We start from the raw sequence: 15,004 nt of genomic DNA, 5'->3' as shown, positions 1-15,004 counted from the left end.
TTCGAGTCAAAGTTTAGACCGGCCTCGGGCGCCACCCAGCCCGGGGGGGCTTCTCGGTGCTTGGAGGCGGTGCTGATCCGGCGGGTGAACGGCTTGACGTGATGGCTCGAGGGCGGTGCCTGGGAGCCACCTAGGAGAGCTGCGACGATGGGCGGCACTGGTGCGGCGAAACGGGCGAGGAAGAGATCGCGCAGCTCCTCCCAGGAGGTGACAGAGGCCATCGGTAGGTCGAGGAGCCACGCGCGCGGGACGCCGGTGAGGGCCATGGGTAACCAGTTGGCCGTCACCCGATCATCGCCCCCAGCTCTGAGGACGGCCTCCTCGTACGCCAGCAGGAAAATCATCGGGTCCGTCGCACCGTCGTAGCGCGGCGGCTTCTCGGGCCTGAACTTGCGCAACCACTGCACTTGCCGCAAGGAAGGGGCCAAGGCCCGGAGCCCCCTGGCCCCAGTGTCGGCATGCGTTGCTGGAGCGGGCAGCGCGTTGTCCGCCATGAGGGCGGGATGTGATGTCGGGGGAGAGCGGGTTGTCAGGAAGGAGGACTCCGGCGCACCCCTACCTGGCGCGCCAAATGCCGGGTTTGGGGTTCCGACAGACCCTTGAGGTTCGAACACTGGGGTGCGCGCGGAGATCTCTCCCCTACCGATCTACGTTTGATCCTCTCGTGCAAACTAAGATGAAAATTATGAACAACACAAGAGACACGAGGTTTATACTGGTTCGGGCCACCGTTGTGGTGTAATACCCTACTCCAGTGTGTGGTGTGGTGGATTGCCTCTGGGGCTGATGATGGACAATACAAGGGAAGAACAACCTCGCGAGAGGTGTTCTTGAGTTGGTGCATTGAACTGCTAGGGTGAGTTCATCGCCTCTCTCTCTCTGCTAGGGTTCTACTAGATCTCTCGATGTTCTTGGGGTGTCTACATGTCTCTGGGGATCTCTAGATGTCTAGATCATGTCTACTCTGTGGTGGCTAGCTCTATTTATAGAGGCCCTGGGCCTCTCCCCAAATAATGAGCGGGAAGGGCGCCAACAATTGGTCATTTCAAAGGGGGGACATCTAGTAACTTCGGCTGCCAAAAGCACTAGCGATGACGCTGTCTTGGGCTCCACGGTGACCTCCGTCCTGCCGTCCGGCTGGTCTTGTTCTCGTTGCACCGAAATGGTAACCTTTGCCTGATGCCTTGGCCTGTGCTTGCCCCCTTTGCACCAAAGGGGAAACAAGGACACTGGGCAGGCCGGCGCCCACCTGGTCTCGAACATCATGGCTTGCGTCACGGGTTCCTTGCGAGGTACCCCTGCCTTGATCTCTCCGCCCCCTCACGAGCCTGCTTGATGAGGCTACCTCTGAGGAAGCTTCTTGTCGTCCGCCCCGCGAGGCTTGGCCCCTCGCGAGGGTCTTTAAGCTTGAGCTAATGAAGATGGGCCGCGCTGGGCCCTCGCTTGAGCCACGCCACAGGCCGCAGGCAGGCAAGTCGGGGGACCCCCGTTCCCAGGACGCCGACACACAGGGATTTTCTCACCCCTGACAATTGGCATACCTAGTAAAGGAGACAACTAGAGCCATCGCAAATCTGGATGTCCATGCCGATGAAGAACATATCATTTGCTTGCATGTACTCGTCTGTATATTTTATCCACATGTCGATGGTGCTGAACTCATTGGTGTAGACAGTTTGGATGGTGTTGCCGCCATGGAGGTAGACATGGTGTTCTCGAGTCAACGGGCTAGTAAGCCCGACATCACGATCGTCTCGCCGCCAAGGTTGCTGATGTCTACTACGCAACTTTATTCTTGTAGACTCGTGTTGGGCCTCCAAGCGTAGAGTTTTGTAGGACAGTAGCAATTTTCCTTCAAGTGGATGACCTAAGGTTTATCAATGCGTGGGAGGCATAGGATGGAGATGGTCTCTCTCAAACAACCCTACAATCAAATATAAGAAATATCTTGTGTCCCCAACACACCCAATACAATGGCAATTTGTATAGGTGCACTAGTTCGGCGAAGAGATGGTGATAAAAGTGTAATATGGGTGGTAGAAATTGGTTTTTGTAATAAGAACAATAAAAAATAGCAAGGTAGCAATTGATAAAACGGAGCACAAACGGTATTGCAATGCTTGAAAATGAAGCCTAGGGTCCGTACTTTCGCTAGTGCAATATCTCAACAGTGCTAATATAATTGGATCATATAACCACCCCTCAAAGTGCGATGAAGAATAACTCCAAAGTTCCTATCTAGCGGAGAACATAAGAAGAAATCGTTTGTATGCACTACTGCAGGATGGTTCAAACGTGACACTACGATCAGAGACCCTTCGACGAAACTGTGTGCGATGCCATAATCGCAAACGGTGGTGTAAAAAACCCGTCAAAAGGTGCAAAACGTTTTGCCATGACGGATGCATCAAACACGGTTCAGATTTTAGTTGCGTGTGCGATGCAGGGCATACGGTTCAGTTCAATTAACTATTTAGAATGAGGAGGAACAAAAGAAACGAGCAGCCAGATGAAGGCGTGTGTGATATATAGCATACAGTTCACTAGGATGAACTGTGTGTGATTAGGCAACACAATGAAAACGGTTCAACTGAACAAGATGTGTGTGATACACGGCAAACAGGTCCGTAATCAGAAATGTGTGCAAAGACCAATAACAACACAAACGATTGCTGCTAATAAGCCGTGTGATTTGCTCTGTCTACTATAGAATAACATGTGTGTATATATATAGGTAAAACTGTGTCTACTATAGCTGCCACAGAACTAGTTAAGGGTCGCTGAACTTTTAACGGTTTAAAAGTTATCAAAAAATATGAAATAAATATGGGAGCATCTCTCTAATGTAATAAGATGATCCAACAGAGGGATTGTCAAAATATGCATCTATGTGTCCTCGACAAAAATAATAAGCATTTCAGCTCACTGCGACATAAATATATACTGAACTATTTGTTTTTTTTCAGGACACATACAGTCGTATTTTTTTAATCCCTCCATTGGATCATGTTATATTATAGGTGTGTTGGTTCAGTATTTTTATAGGAGTAGGATTTTCTACAAGTGCTTGCCACAGAACTAATTAAGGGTTTCGACGATGCAAAAGTTCTCAAAAATTTTGAAAAAAAATACTAAACCAACACACCTATAATATAACATGATCCAACGGAGGGATTAAAAATACGACTGTATGTGTTCTGAACAAAAAAACAAATAGTTCAGTATATATTTATGTCGCAGTGAGATGAAATGCTTATTATTTTTACGGAGGACACATAGATGCATATTTTGACAATCCCTCCGTTGGATCTTCTTATTACATTAGAGAGATGTTCCCATATTTATTTCTTATTTTTGATAACTTTTAAACCGTTAAAAGTTCAACGACCCTTAACTAGTTCTGTGGCAAGCTATGGTAGACACAGTTTTACCTATTGATTACCCAGGGTGTAGAATAAGTTATTCTTCACCCAGGGTGCAGAATAAGTTATTCTTCACCCGAGGTAATCTTACGATCATTTCATAATTAAATTAAGTTTGGAATTCAAATAGTTACATTCCTATTGATTCACTACGTAAAATTTGACATAAGAAAATAAAAATATAGGTCATAAGACAAAAAAATTTGTAGTTTATGTGTATTTTAGACTATGTGTTTATGTTTATAATTTTACACAACATAAAATATTTTTTACGGCGATTATATATTTTCTTACGGTCTCTTTTTGCGTCGGAAATAAGATAAAACTTACGGAACGTAAAATTACGGTGCATTGATGGTAAAATAGATGGGGGTGAAGAATAACTATTCCTCACCCAGAGTGACGAATAGCGCGACCCTATATATAATGTTATGTAAAATTACAAACGTAAAAACATAGTGTAAAATATACATAAACTGTAAATTTTCTTGTCTTATGACTTATATTTTTATTTTCTTATGCCAAATTTTACGTAGTGAATCAATAAAAATGTAACTATTTAAATTACAAACGTAATTTAATTATCAAATGATCGTAAGATTACCTCGGGTGATATATATATATATATATATATATATATATATATATATATATATATATATATATATATATATATATAGACACACACACATACACAACGATTATATATTTTCTTACGGTCTCTTTTTACGTCGGAAATAAGACAAAACTTACGGAACGTAAAATTGCGAGGCATTGATGGTAAAATAGAGGGGGGTGAAGAATAACTATTCCTCACCAGGGTGACGAATAACACGACCCTATATAATGTATAAGTACTTATGTATTTATTTCCAAATTATTTGAAACCTAAAAGATCGATTCTTGATTTTCTGAAAATTCTGGGCTGCATGGAGCCCGACCGAAAGTCAGAAAGCTTTTTTTTTTGAACCGGGCGTACGCCTTCCATTTGCATTAAACGGAAATACAATAGTTTCAAACATAATCAGGGAGAAGGGAAAGAGGGGTAGCGAGTTCAACGCACTGCCAAGAAACCCACCATGCCCGCCCGTCATCGAAACAAGCACTATGGGGCGAAAATCTGACAGCACCACACAGTCTAAGCAAAGTACAGAACCATACACAAACTAACAGGATAACTAGAGCATCTCTCAAGCGAAAACGACTAAAGCAGAAGAGCCATGGCGTAGTACAACCGAATCCATCACCAAGAAAGCACTTCTCCAGCGTCATCCATCGTGCGCCTGGCCTCCTTGCACATTGCCATCAGTCTGGTCGTGCTTGATCGGATCATCTCGACACCTTGGCGTAGCTGCTGGTACAATGAAGAATCAATTAACGCATATGACGCAAGAAAGAGATCGGCACCTGTTCACCTCCAAATGCATGTGCACATGCTTGCTTGTGTTATGCTCAACCAAAGCTCTTGATCGGGATTACCCCTTTACTCGACTTGATCGCGCGGCCACAACCGTGAGTCAGCGACAACATGCCATGGCGCTGCGGTCCTGTCCTGCAACACATGCCTCTGCCGCAATCGTAGGCTCATAGCCCACACCACCGTCGCTAGGATCTTAATTTTCCAGTTAATAGCTAAATAGGTGATGCTCTAGAGACAACCACGTACGTCTTCAATGGTTCTTATTCTGTTCCAAATCACAAATTGCTGCATGTGTGGCAATAGCATCAGCGATGGTGCACCGGCGAGATTGAAGCCAGGGCCGGCCCTATGGTTTGGAAGGCCCTAGGCGACCTCGACGACATGGGCCCCTAAGTCGTAAGACACACATAAACGTCATTTTTTCAGCAATGCTTCTTAGGAAATGTTGTAAAACAGACTGTTATTCTAAAATTAGGAAGAAAAGAGAACACACACAATTACAACTTTATAAATTCAAACCCTAATTATGTTTCATGTAGATAGTATACTGAATTTGGGAATGGATTAACACGTTACTTGTGAAAGACCGCACAAACTCATGGTCGGAATCTTGTGACCATTTGCCAATGACCTGCCGTGGATGGCTGAATGGATTGATGGTCGCGGCCTCGCGGATGCCGGATGGGCGAGACGCCGGGTCGCCGACATGGGGCGCACGGCGCAAAACCAAGCTGCCGGTCTGCCACGCACAGCGCCGTAGCGGCGAGAACGAACAAGAGTCCGATTATTCCCGAGGGACCGACGCGGAGGCAACGGGCGACGGTTGAGGAAGACTGGAAGAGGAACTAACGAAGCGAACGACAGAACAATCAGATTGATTATCGCCTGCGTGCGGCCGTGCGTGGGACACTTCACCTGTCGCTAGCTTCAATTGGGCCTAGCCAATCTCCAGGCCCCCTGTATAGGTTTCCTTTATTTTTAACTCCACCTAACTTTTCGCTGGGCTATACTACACATACATACAGAATCTTGGGCCCTCCTCCAGCCTGGGCCCTGGGCCGTCGCCCCTCCGGCCATACCCCTGGGCCGGCCCTGATTGAAGCAGCCTGTTTTATCTCTGATTTACTCCTTCCAAATTACTTGAGTAGTGACGAGCCTTCACTTGTTGCTTTCAGAAGTTGTACGCATGCACAGTGATTCTCAACAAAAAGGGTATGCATGCAAGGTGCATCCTTCTATCTTTTGTCTTCGTTTTAAGAGTCCTATGCACTTACGCTTGAAGCGACCTGTTTTAGTTCCGATTTACTCGTAATTTTTTCCTTGTCAAATCTGAACCCATCCCACTACTGCACATTCTTTGGCTTCGGCTGGAAAATATAGCTATTTACACGTGGCATGTTCAATTTTTTTAGGTAACAATATTTGTATGTAACATTTATGGATTAAAATCTCACCCTTCAATATATATAAAATTAATGGTCAAGATTTATTTTCTAACATTTTTTTTAAAATACAGAGCCATATTTTGATGAACAGATCTTATTTAATATAAACACATACGCACATATATGCACCATTAAACTGCGCATATCATCTAAAAAAAGAGCTAGCACATTGTGGCACTTGATTTTTTTATTGTTCAGTTTATAATATTTAATGAGACCCAGTAGGTTAGTACTAACTGAACGGGAAGGACCAGTACTGACATAGAATTGAATCAGTTTGTGTCTAGTTAGGTCTCCTCATACGGTAGACTAATTGGTCTTACTAATAACTTGGTCTTACTAATAACGTGGGACCTGGACGTGTCATGAGTTTCTATTTGACTAATCTCAACCGTTCAATATCTTGAGATTAATCTTAACCGTTCGTTTTCTATCGTTTTAAGTATATAATAGATAGATGTCATTTTATTTTGTTTTGCTTGCTGTTTTAATAAAATTCTTAGATCGTTATCCATTTACATAACTACTCGCTTGAGCTTCATTTATATTTTTGGAGTAGCTTGTCATTTACTCTTGGGCTTCACTTATATCTCATGAGTAAATTGTTGAATAAATTGAACATGAAGTTGAAAACATATCATGCCTAATGGTAGCTTCACATTGGGTTTAGAAAGTGAAATCTTTTGAGGCTTGACAATCACAATATTGGTCATACAAGCAATTTACAAATAATTAGTATAAGGAAGAGAACTTTCACATGCAAATACACTATCTTGGAAATCTTTTGTGATTGTGAGCCCCTATCAAAATATTATATGCCAAAATTGTTGACGTTGGATAAGGAATACAACGTAATGGTTTATGTTTGTTCATATTCATATAGAAGTTATATTGTCATAAATCCTTCAACATGTGGTGCTTGCCCCCCATCTTTTCTAGCCAAAAATTCCGCACCAAGTAGAGATACTACTTGTGCATCCAAAAACCCTTAAACCCAAATCTTATTTTCAAGAGTCCACCATACCTACATAAGGATTGAATAAGATCCTTCAAGTAAGTTGTCATCGGTCGAATAAGGCAATAAAATTGCTTCTAAAAGTGTTAGATCATTTAGTGTAAGAGAAAATTCAGCGTTGTACGAACTTGTGATGGCAAAGAATAAAAGCGATAGACTGCATAATAAAGGTTGCTATCATAAGGGGTAATATAACATGACGTTCTTTTGCACTAAGGGGTTGAGCATACAAACAAATAAGCGCATGGCAACCTCTACTTCCCTCTGCGAAGGGCGTATCTTTTACTTTTATGTATTTACTTTCATGCAAGAGTCAAAGTTCTTCTCTCTATTCCTTTTTATTTTTCTCTTTTGGCAACCATCATGTGGTGAGGAAAGATCTAGGCACATATATCCAGTTGGATATGGGTAGCATGAGTTATTATTGTTGACATCACCCTTGAGGTGAATACGTTGGGAGGCGAAATAATAAGCCCGTATCTTTCTATGTGTCCGGTTGAAACGTTTTGCTCATGTGTATGCCGTGAGTGTTAGCAATCATAGAAGACTATATGATGGTTGAGTATGTGGAGCTCTTACTTATACTCTGCTGAATAAGTTGAATTGCAATTGCTTGGTGACTAAGAACATAGGTTGTTGAGTTTCAAGAGAACTCATTGTTTGAACCTTAACATGTGAATTGGTTACTACTTTAAACATGAGAGATTTAATAAGAATGAGTTGTTGTCATGATGCTAGGAAAAGTGATTGAAATTATCACTGATCAAACTTATGCACTTTGCTAGCATTCACACTTCATAATTTTTTTCTTTTATCATTTACCTACTCAAGGATGAGTAGGAATTAAGCTTGGAGATGCTGATACGTCTCCAACGTACCTATAATTTATGAAGTATTCATGCTATTATTTTATCATTCTTGGATGTTTTACAATCATTTTATAGCAACTTTATATATTTTTTGGGACTAACCTATTGACCCAGTTGAGGGAGTCCTGGACTAAGGGGTCTTCGGGCATCCGGCCTGTTAGCCATGGGCCGGACTGATGGGCTGTGAAGATACGAAGACCGAAGACTGCACCCGTGTCCGGATGGGACTCTCCTTGGTGTGGAGGGCAAGCTTGGCGACCAAACATGTAGATTCCTTTCTTTGTAACCGACCTTATGTAACCCTAGATCCTCCTGGTGTTTATATAAACCAGAGGGCTTAGTCCGGAGAGGGAGATATTCATTACCATAGCCATACAAGCTAGACCTCTAGGGTTTAGCCATTACGATCTCGTGGTAGATCAATTGTTGTAATACTCATATTCATCAATGTCAATCAAGCAGGACGTAGGGTAGTGCCTCCATAGAGAGGTCCCGAACCGGGTAAACATCGTGTCCCCTGTCTCCTGTTACCATCGACCTTAGACGCACAGTTCAGGACCCCCTAGCGGAGATCCGCCAGTTTTGACACCGACATTGGTGCTTTCATTGAGAGTTCCACTGTGCCGTCCTCAAAAGGTTTGATGGCCCTTTCAATCGTCAACAATGATGCTGTCCAAGGAGAAACCTTCCTCCCTGGACAGATTTTCATGTTCGGCGGCTTCGCACTACGGGCCAACTCGTTTGGCCATCTGGAGCAGATTGATAGCTACGCCCCTGGCCATCATGTCAGATTTGGGAGCTTGAACTACGTCACGGACATCCGTGGAGATCTGATCTTTGCTGGATTCGAGACCGCGGCGATCGCTCTTGGTCACCTCGATGAACATGACCTAAATCTGTCATCGGACCATATTCAGGAGATAGCTCCTGTAACTGCTCTGGCCTTAGATCCGGAGCATACGGCGCCATCTAAGGACTGGAGGTTCAACCCCATCATGGAGGCCACAAATTCCTCGATGTTGGAGCCGCAAATGGACTTAAACTCACACAATATTTTTGTCACCGGAACCCCGGACTCGTCTCTGGGTGTAAGTTCCGAACCATGTGAGTCCATGGATGCCGAACTTGATCGTTTATCGATCTTCGAGTTCAGCGCCGCAGACATCTTCCAGCACTCACCCTTGGGCAATGTGCTAAGCTCATTAAAGAACCTGTCCTTGGCGGGGGACTCACAGTCGAACTATATCCGGTTTGAACTAGAAGCTGATGACAGGGAATTTCACTCCCCACCCGCCACCCACTTTATAGCCATTGTCGAAGACTTAACTGACATGCTCGATTACGGCTCCGATGACATCGACAGTATGGACGACGATGCCGGAGAGGAAGAGGCCCAGGACCGGCCGTTCACCGGATGTTGGACGGCCACTTCCTCGTACGATGTGTACATGGTGGATGCACCAAAGGAGAATAGCGGCGATGACAAAGAAAATCCAGTTGAGAATAAACCTCCTGAGACACAACAAAAACACCAGCGTCCTCGGCGCCGCTTTAAGTCACGTCGTTCAAAGGACAACAATACCGGTACCGGAGAAGACAATACCGGACGATGCCGAAAACAATGAAGACCTTGCTGAGGTAACATCCGAACAGGAGGAGCAAGAAAACGGGCAAGCCAGCCCCGACGAATAGGCTAGGCCCAACGAATCGGAGGACGGTAGTTATCATCCGCTCTCTGAGGATGAGGAAAGCCTCGGCAGCGAAGATTTCATCGTGCTTGAGGAACCTCTCGAGCAGGAGCGCTTCAAGCACCAGCTAATAGCCACCGCAAGGAGCCTGAAAAAGAAGCAGCAGCAGCTTCAAGCTGACCAAGATCTGCTCGTCGACAGGTGCACTGACGTTCTGGCAGCCGAAGATACAGCCTCAAACGCCCAGCCAAGAGTTACCCAAAACCAAGATTGCTACCTAAGTTCGACGAAGAGGCACCGGAGCCCATACTTCCCTCGCGTAATGCGGTCGACTGAACACTACGTGGTCGGGACAGTGCGGTGGACCGACCACCTTATGGTCGGGATAGAGCGACAACTCAAGCCGAACAGCAGCCCGCCCCGCCACCACGAAAAAACAGAGACAAAACAGTTTGGGGTCATACATACGACCTCCGGCAAACCCTGGATAATAAAGGATGATATACCCGATCGATTTATGGATCGCGAGGACGTTCCTCGACACATGATGATGACTACCTATTCGGACATGACAAACCTAGTCACACACGAGCCGACAACCGCAGACGGACTCCGTCGGAGCTACGTTGCGACGCAGCCCAATACAGAGGCGCCGCACACCCTCTTTGCTTCACCGATGAAGTAATGGATCACGAATTCCCCAAAGGGTTCAAACCCATTAACATTGAATCATACGACGGAACAACCGACCCGGCGGTATGGATCGAGGATTTTATTCTCCATATCCACATGGCCCGCGGAGATGACCTCCACGCTATCAAATACCTCCCACTAAAGCTCAAAGGGCCAGCTCGGCACTTGTTGGGGATATTACTACTGGACGTAAACCGGCCAGGGGTAGCCGGATTAACCTTATGAAGATTAGAAGCCCATGAAGACATAAGAATGATGGCGCTTTATGAAGGCCCAAGGCCCAGAGGCGAGTTAAGGCCTGTAGATGTAAACCGACCTTGTTATGTAACTTGCATCGTAAGATAGGAAGGATAGAGACCGAACCGGACACGTTTATGATCCGGCTTCGGGACTCTGTAAACCGGCGGGCGTCAACCTATGTATATAAAGCGACGACCCGACAGCGGTTCAGGGACAACAGACAACAACTCGAGAGCTAGACAAAGCGGGTTCGCTCCCTGGCCTTCGAAACCCCAGCAATACCAATCACAACTAGACGTAGGCTTTTACCTTCATCAAAGGGGCCGAACTAGTATAAACTCCCCGTGTCCCCTTGTCCGGTTTAACCCCTTTAAGCTAATCTGTTGCGATGGCTCCACGACTAAGTCCTTTCACAAGGACATCTGCCGTGACAAACCCACGACAGTTGGCGCCCACCGTGGGGCTATCGCACGATGGTTTCGAGTTCTTGAAGGGCAGCTTTGATGGACTCAAGGGATACGCTGTGGGCCAGATGACGAAGAGTCTTCGCGGCAAGCTCTACATCGACAACGCAGGATGGGGTCCCGAGGCCGATTCAATCGAATACGGGTACCGGGTCCCCTTTGGTGGGATTCACGTCTTCATCTGCAGGATTGGCGAACCGGCCCCTGAGCCGGACATCTGCACCGACATCATCGAGACGGCTCAATGTGCAAGCCCTTCTCCGGTTCAACCCGTGGCAAAGCATGTTTTGGTAGGCGTCATCCATGGAGCAGAATACAAGGACGGACTGGCGTCCGATGGAGAAACCGTTGTCTGTTCCGACGACGAGTCTTCTGGAGAGACCGAATTGCTCTATCAGTTGCAGGATGGCCGGATTAGTGGAGGATCCGAGGGCAACAGTATTCCGGACTTCCCTGATCTGCCAAACCGGGCCACTATCTTCATGGCCGGTACACAGTCGGCGCCTCATTCATCAGCTGCCGCAACAATACTCTCCGGTTCAACAACGGCCACGCCAGCAGGGGCAGGAAGCTCTGCGCCGCCTCCGGCTCAAGTCCTGTCTGACTTGTTCAACGCTTTGGCAACATTGATGGCCGCAGAGGTGGATGCAGCAGCCCGGGATCAGCACAACGCGGAGATTGCAAAGGTAAAGGATCAGATAGCTCAGGCTAAAGCGGATCTAGCGGCAGAGAACGCTAGGATGGCCACAAAACAGGCTGAGTTGGAAGCTCAGGCCTACCGGATTAGGCTCGATCAGAACGCTTCTGAAGAAGTCATGAGAAGAAGGTACCGATCGCATCTCCCGTTGGGTTATGAGCCACGAAATCTCTTCAACACGCCAGGAGCAGGAACTAGTAACCAACCAATATTAAACCGGACCGAGGCACCAGGAACAGGAGCGCCGGTTCAGCCGCGCACGATGGATCCACCTTGTCAGAATAACATTGTGCCGCAATATGTTCCAACACCTCCCGGGCATTATTCCAACCCATTGGACAACATTGTGGCCGCCGCTTCACGATTAGCAGCTCTCCCAACCGACGGCGAGTCACCAGTTGTGGTTGAAGCACGACGGGCCAGAGATCTCCTTCAAACAGCCCTAAATCAGTAGCAAGCATATTCGCACAGTTGTGAGAGGATTCATTCCACCCCACGTCCAAGCCGGAGCTACAGCAGGCATGTAGAGGATGAACCGGCCGTGTCAAGCAGTGCGCGTCGCCGTAACTCGCTGCGAGGACACAACCCGGCAGGGGGCGGTGCCAATGCGCAGGATGTAGTGGATCATGGTCGTGCACGTCGGGAGGCCGAGTTAGCGGCCCTGCACGGGGCCCGTCAACCTACTCCAGTTCGTCCCACTGCTTCAGTCAAACCAGGGGTAGTATTCAGTTCTTTGGGGGTGCCGTGCCTTACCCCCGCTTTGCGTAATGTGAGATTACCCAAAGACTTCAAGGGACCTCGTAAGGTACCCAATTATACCGCCGATCTACAGCTGGAAGCATGGGTTGAAAGCTACGAGATGGCAATGGAGATGCTCGATGTGGATGAAGCGGTATGTGCTAAGTACTTCACCATGATGTTGGAAGGAACAACTTGTACTTGGTTGAAGAGCTTACCAACTAACTCTGTTGGATCTTGGGCCGAATTGAAGCATCGGTTTATCCAGAACTTCAAAGATACTTGTAAGCAGCCCATGTCAATTGTGGATCTGGCCGCTTGTGTCGAAGAGGAGGGGGAGTCCACGACCCATTGGGTCAAGCGGGTCTCAGCGATTTTGCATTCATCAGATCGTATCAATGCAGATACCACAGTGCTAACGTTGGAGGGCAATTGCTGTTTTATGCCGCTCAAACAGAAGTTAGGAAGGCTCAAACGTCACTGCAATGATATGTCAACGCTTATGGCCGCTTTGGTTAAGTATATGCCGATTCAGATAATACCAAAGACCCTGACTCAGAGGAGGACAAACCGGGGAAAGGGAAAAAGAACGGCAACGCCAAGGGAACAGTGGTAAGCGCAAGGCCGACAACAGCTTGGACTTTGTCGCTAACACCAATGCTCAGGAGAATGGCCAGCGCCGTAAGGGCAAGCAGCCCAGAGGGGCGGAGGTTCAGGCCCCAATTTGGAGCGCCTTTTAAATCAACCCTGTCCAAAGCATGGATCAAAGGAGAAGTCAAAATCACATCTTTGGAAGGATTGTTATACCATGCGAGATTTTAAGAACTCCAATATGTTCCAGTACGACAATGGCCTGCCCGGCGGTTCAGGAGGTGGTTTCCACGGGCCGGGTTACGGAGGTGGCAGTTCCGGTTCAGGATTTCAAGGCAATCAAACTGGACACATCAATCAAGGGCACCAAGGCAACCAGGGAGGTTACAACCATCAGGGGAACCAGCAGCAGCAGTCGGGTTATCAGAGCAATCCTAAGCAGCTAAATAGTGGGAAATATCATGTCTTCACCACTAGCTTGTGTAAGCGTGATCAGAAGCTTCACAAGAGGGCAGTAAACTCTATTGAACCGGCAGTGCCTCAGTATTTGCGCTGGTCTGAGCAACCCATTTTGTGGAGTAGAGAGGATCACCCACCCCGGGTTGACAATCCGGGTCACTTGGCCCTAGTGGTGGCCCCTCAAGTTGGGGGATATAAGTTCATGAAGGTACTCATGGATGGGGGAAGCAGTATCAACATTCTATATTATGATACCTTCCGTCGTATGGGGTTGACAGATAAGAGTCTTAAATCGTCAAATACTGTTTTTCATGGTGTGGTGCCTGGCAAGTCTGCATATCCAGTAGGCAAGATAGCCTTAGAGGTGGCTTTTGGAGATGACTATGATTCAAGGTCAGAAACATTGACTTTTGAGGTGGTAAAAATCAAAAGTCCGTATCACGCTTTGTTCGGATGACCGGCTTATGCTAAGTTCATGGCGAGGCCGTGTTATGTTGATCTACAGCTCAAAATGCCAGGTCATAAGGGGACCATCACAGTACACGGGAGCAGGAAGATCGCTTTGGAATGTGAGGAAGGTGATGCGGCTTATGCTGAGTCAGTTTGTGCCACGGAGGAATTGAAGTTTTATAAGGACCAAGTTGATCCGGCAGATATGACTTCTTTGAAAAAGCCAACTACGGAACACGATCCGGCGTTGAAGTTTAAATCGGCCACAGATACAAAGATGGTTGATTTTGTTCCTGGCGATTCATCCAAGCAGTTCAGCATCAGCGCTAACCTGGATCCCAAATAGGAAAGCGCGCTCATCGAGTTCATCCATGAGAACCGGGACATCTTTGCATGGAAACCTTCTGACATGCCAGGTGTACCGAGGGAACTCGCTGAGCACACACTTAACATTGATCCTAAGTTTAAGCCGGTCCGGCAGTTTCTCTGCCGCTTCAATGAAGAAAGGCGTAAGGCTATCGGTGAAGAGGTAGCTCGGTTGTTGGCCGCAGGGTTTATCGTGGAAGTCTTTCACCCAGAGTGGTTGGCTAATCTGGTGCTGGTTCTTAAGAAAAACGACACTTGGCGTATGTGTGTAGATTACACATACTTGAACAAAGCTTGTCCTGCAGACCCCTTTGCCCTCCCTCGTATTGATCAGATCATTGATGCTACAGCGGGTTGTGACCGTTTGTGTTTTTGGATGCTTACTCTGGTTATCATCAGATCAAAATGGCAGTTAAGGACCAGGAGAAGACAACTTTCATCACTCCC

This window comes from Triticum urartu, chromosome 7A (assembly GCF_056163025.1).
Source record: "Triticum urartu cultivar PI428250 chromosome 7A, HENAU_Tu73, whole genome shotgun sequence".
NCBI classification, from domain to species: Eukaryota; Viridiplantae; Streptophyta; class Magnoliopsida; order Poales; family Poaceae; genus Triticum; species Triticum urartu.
The sequence above is the reverse complement of the archived record's forward strand: the minus strand, read 5'-3'. Positions refer to the sequence as shown.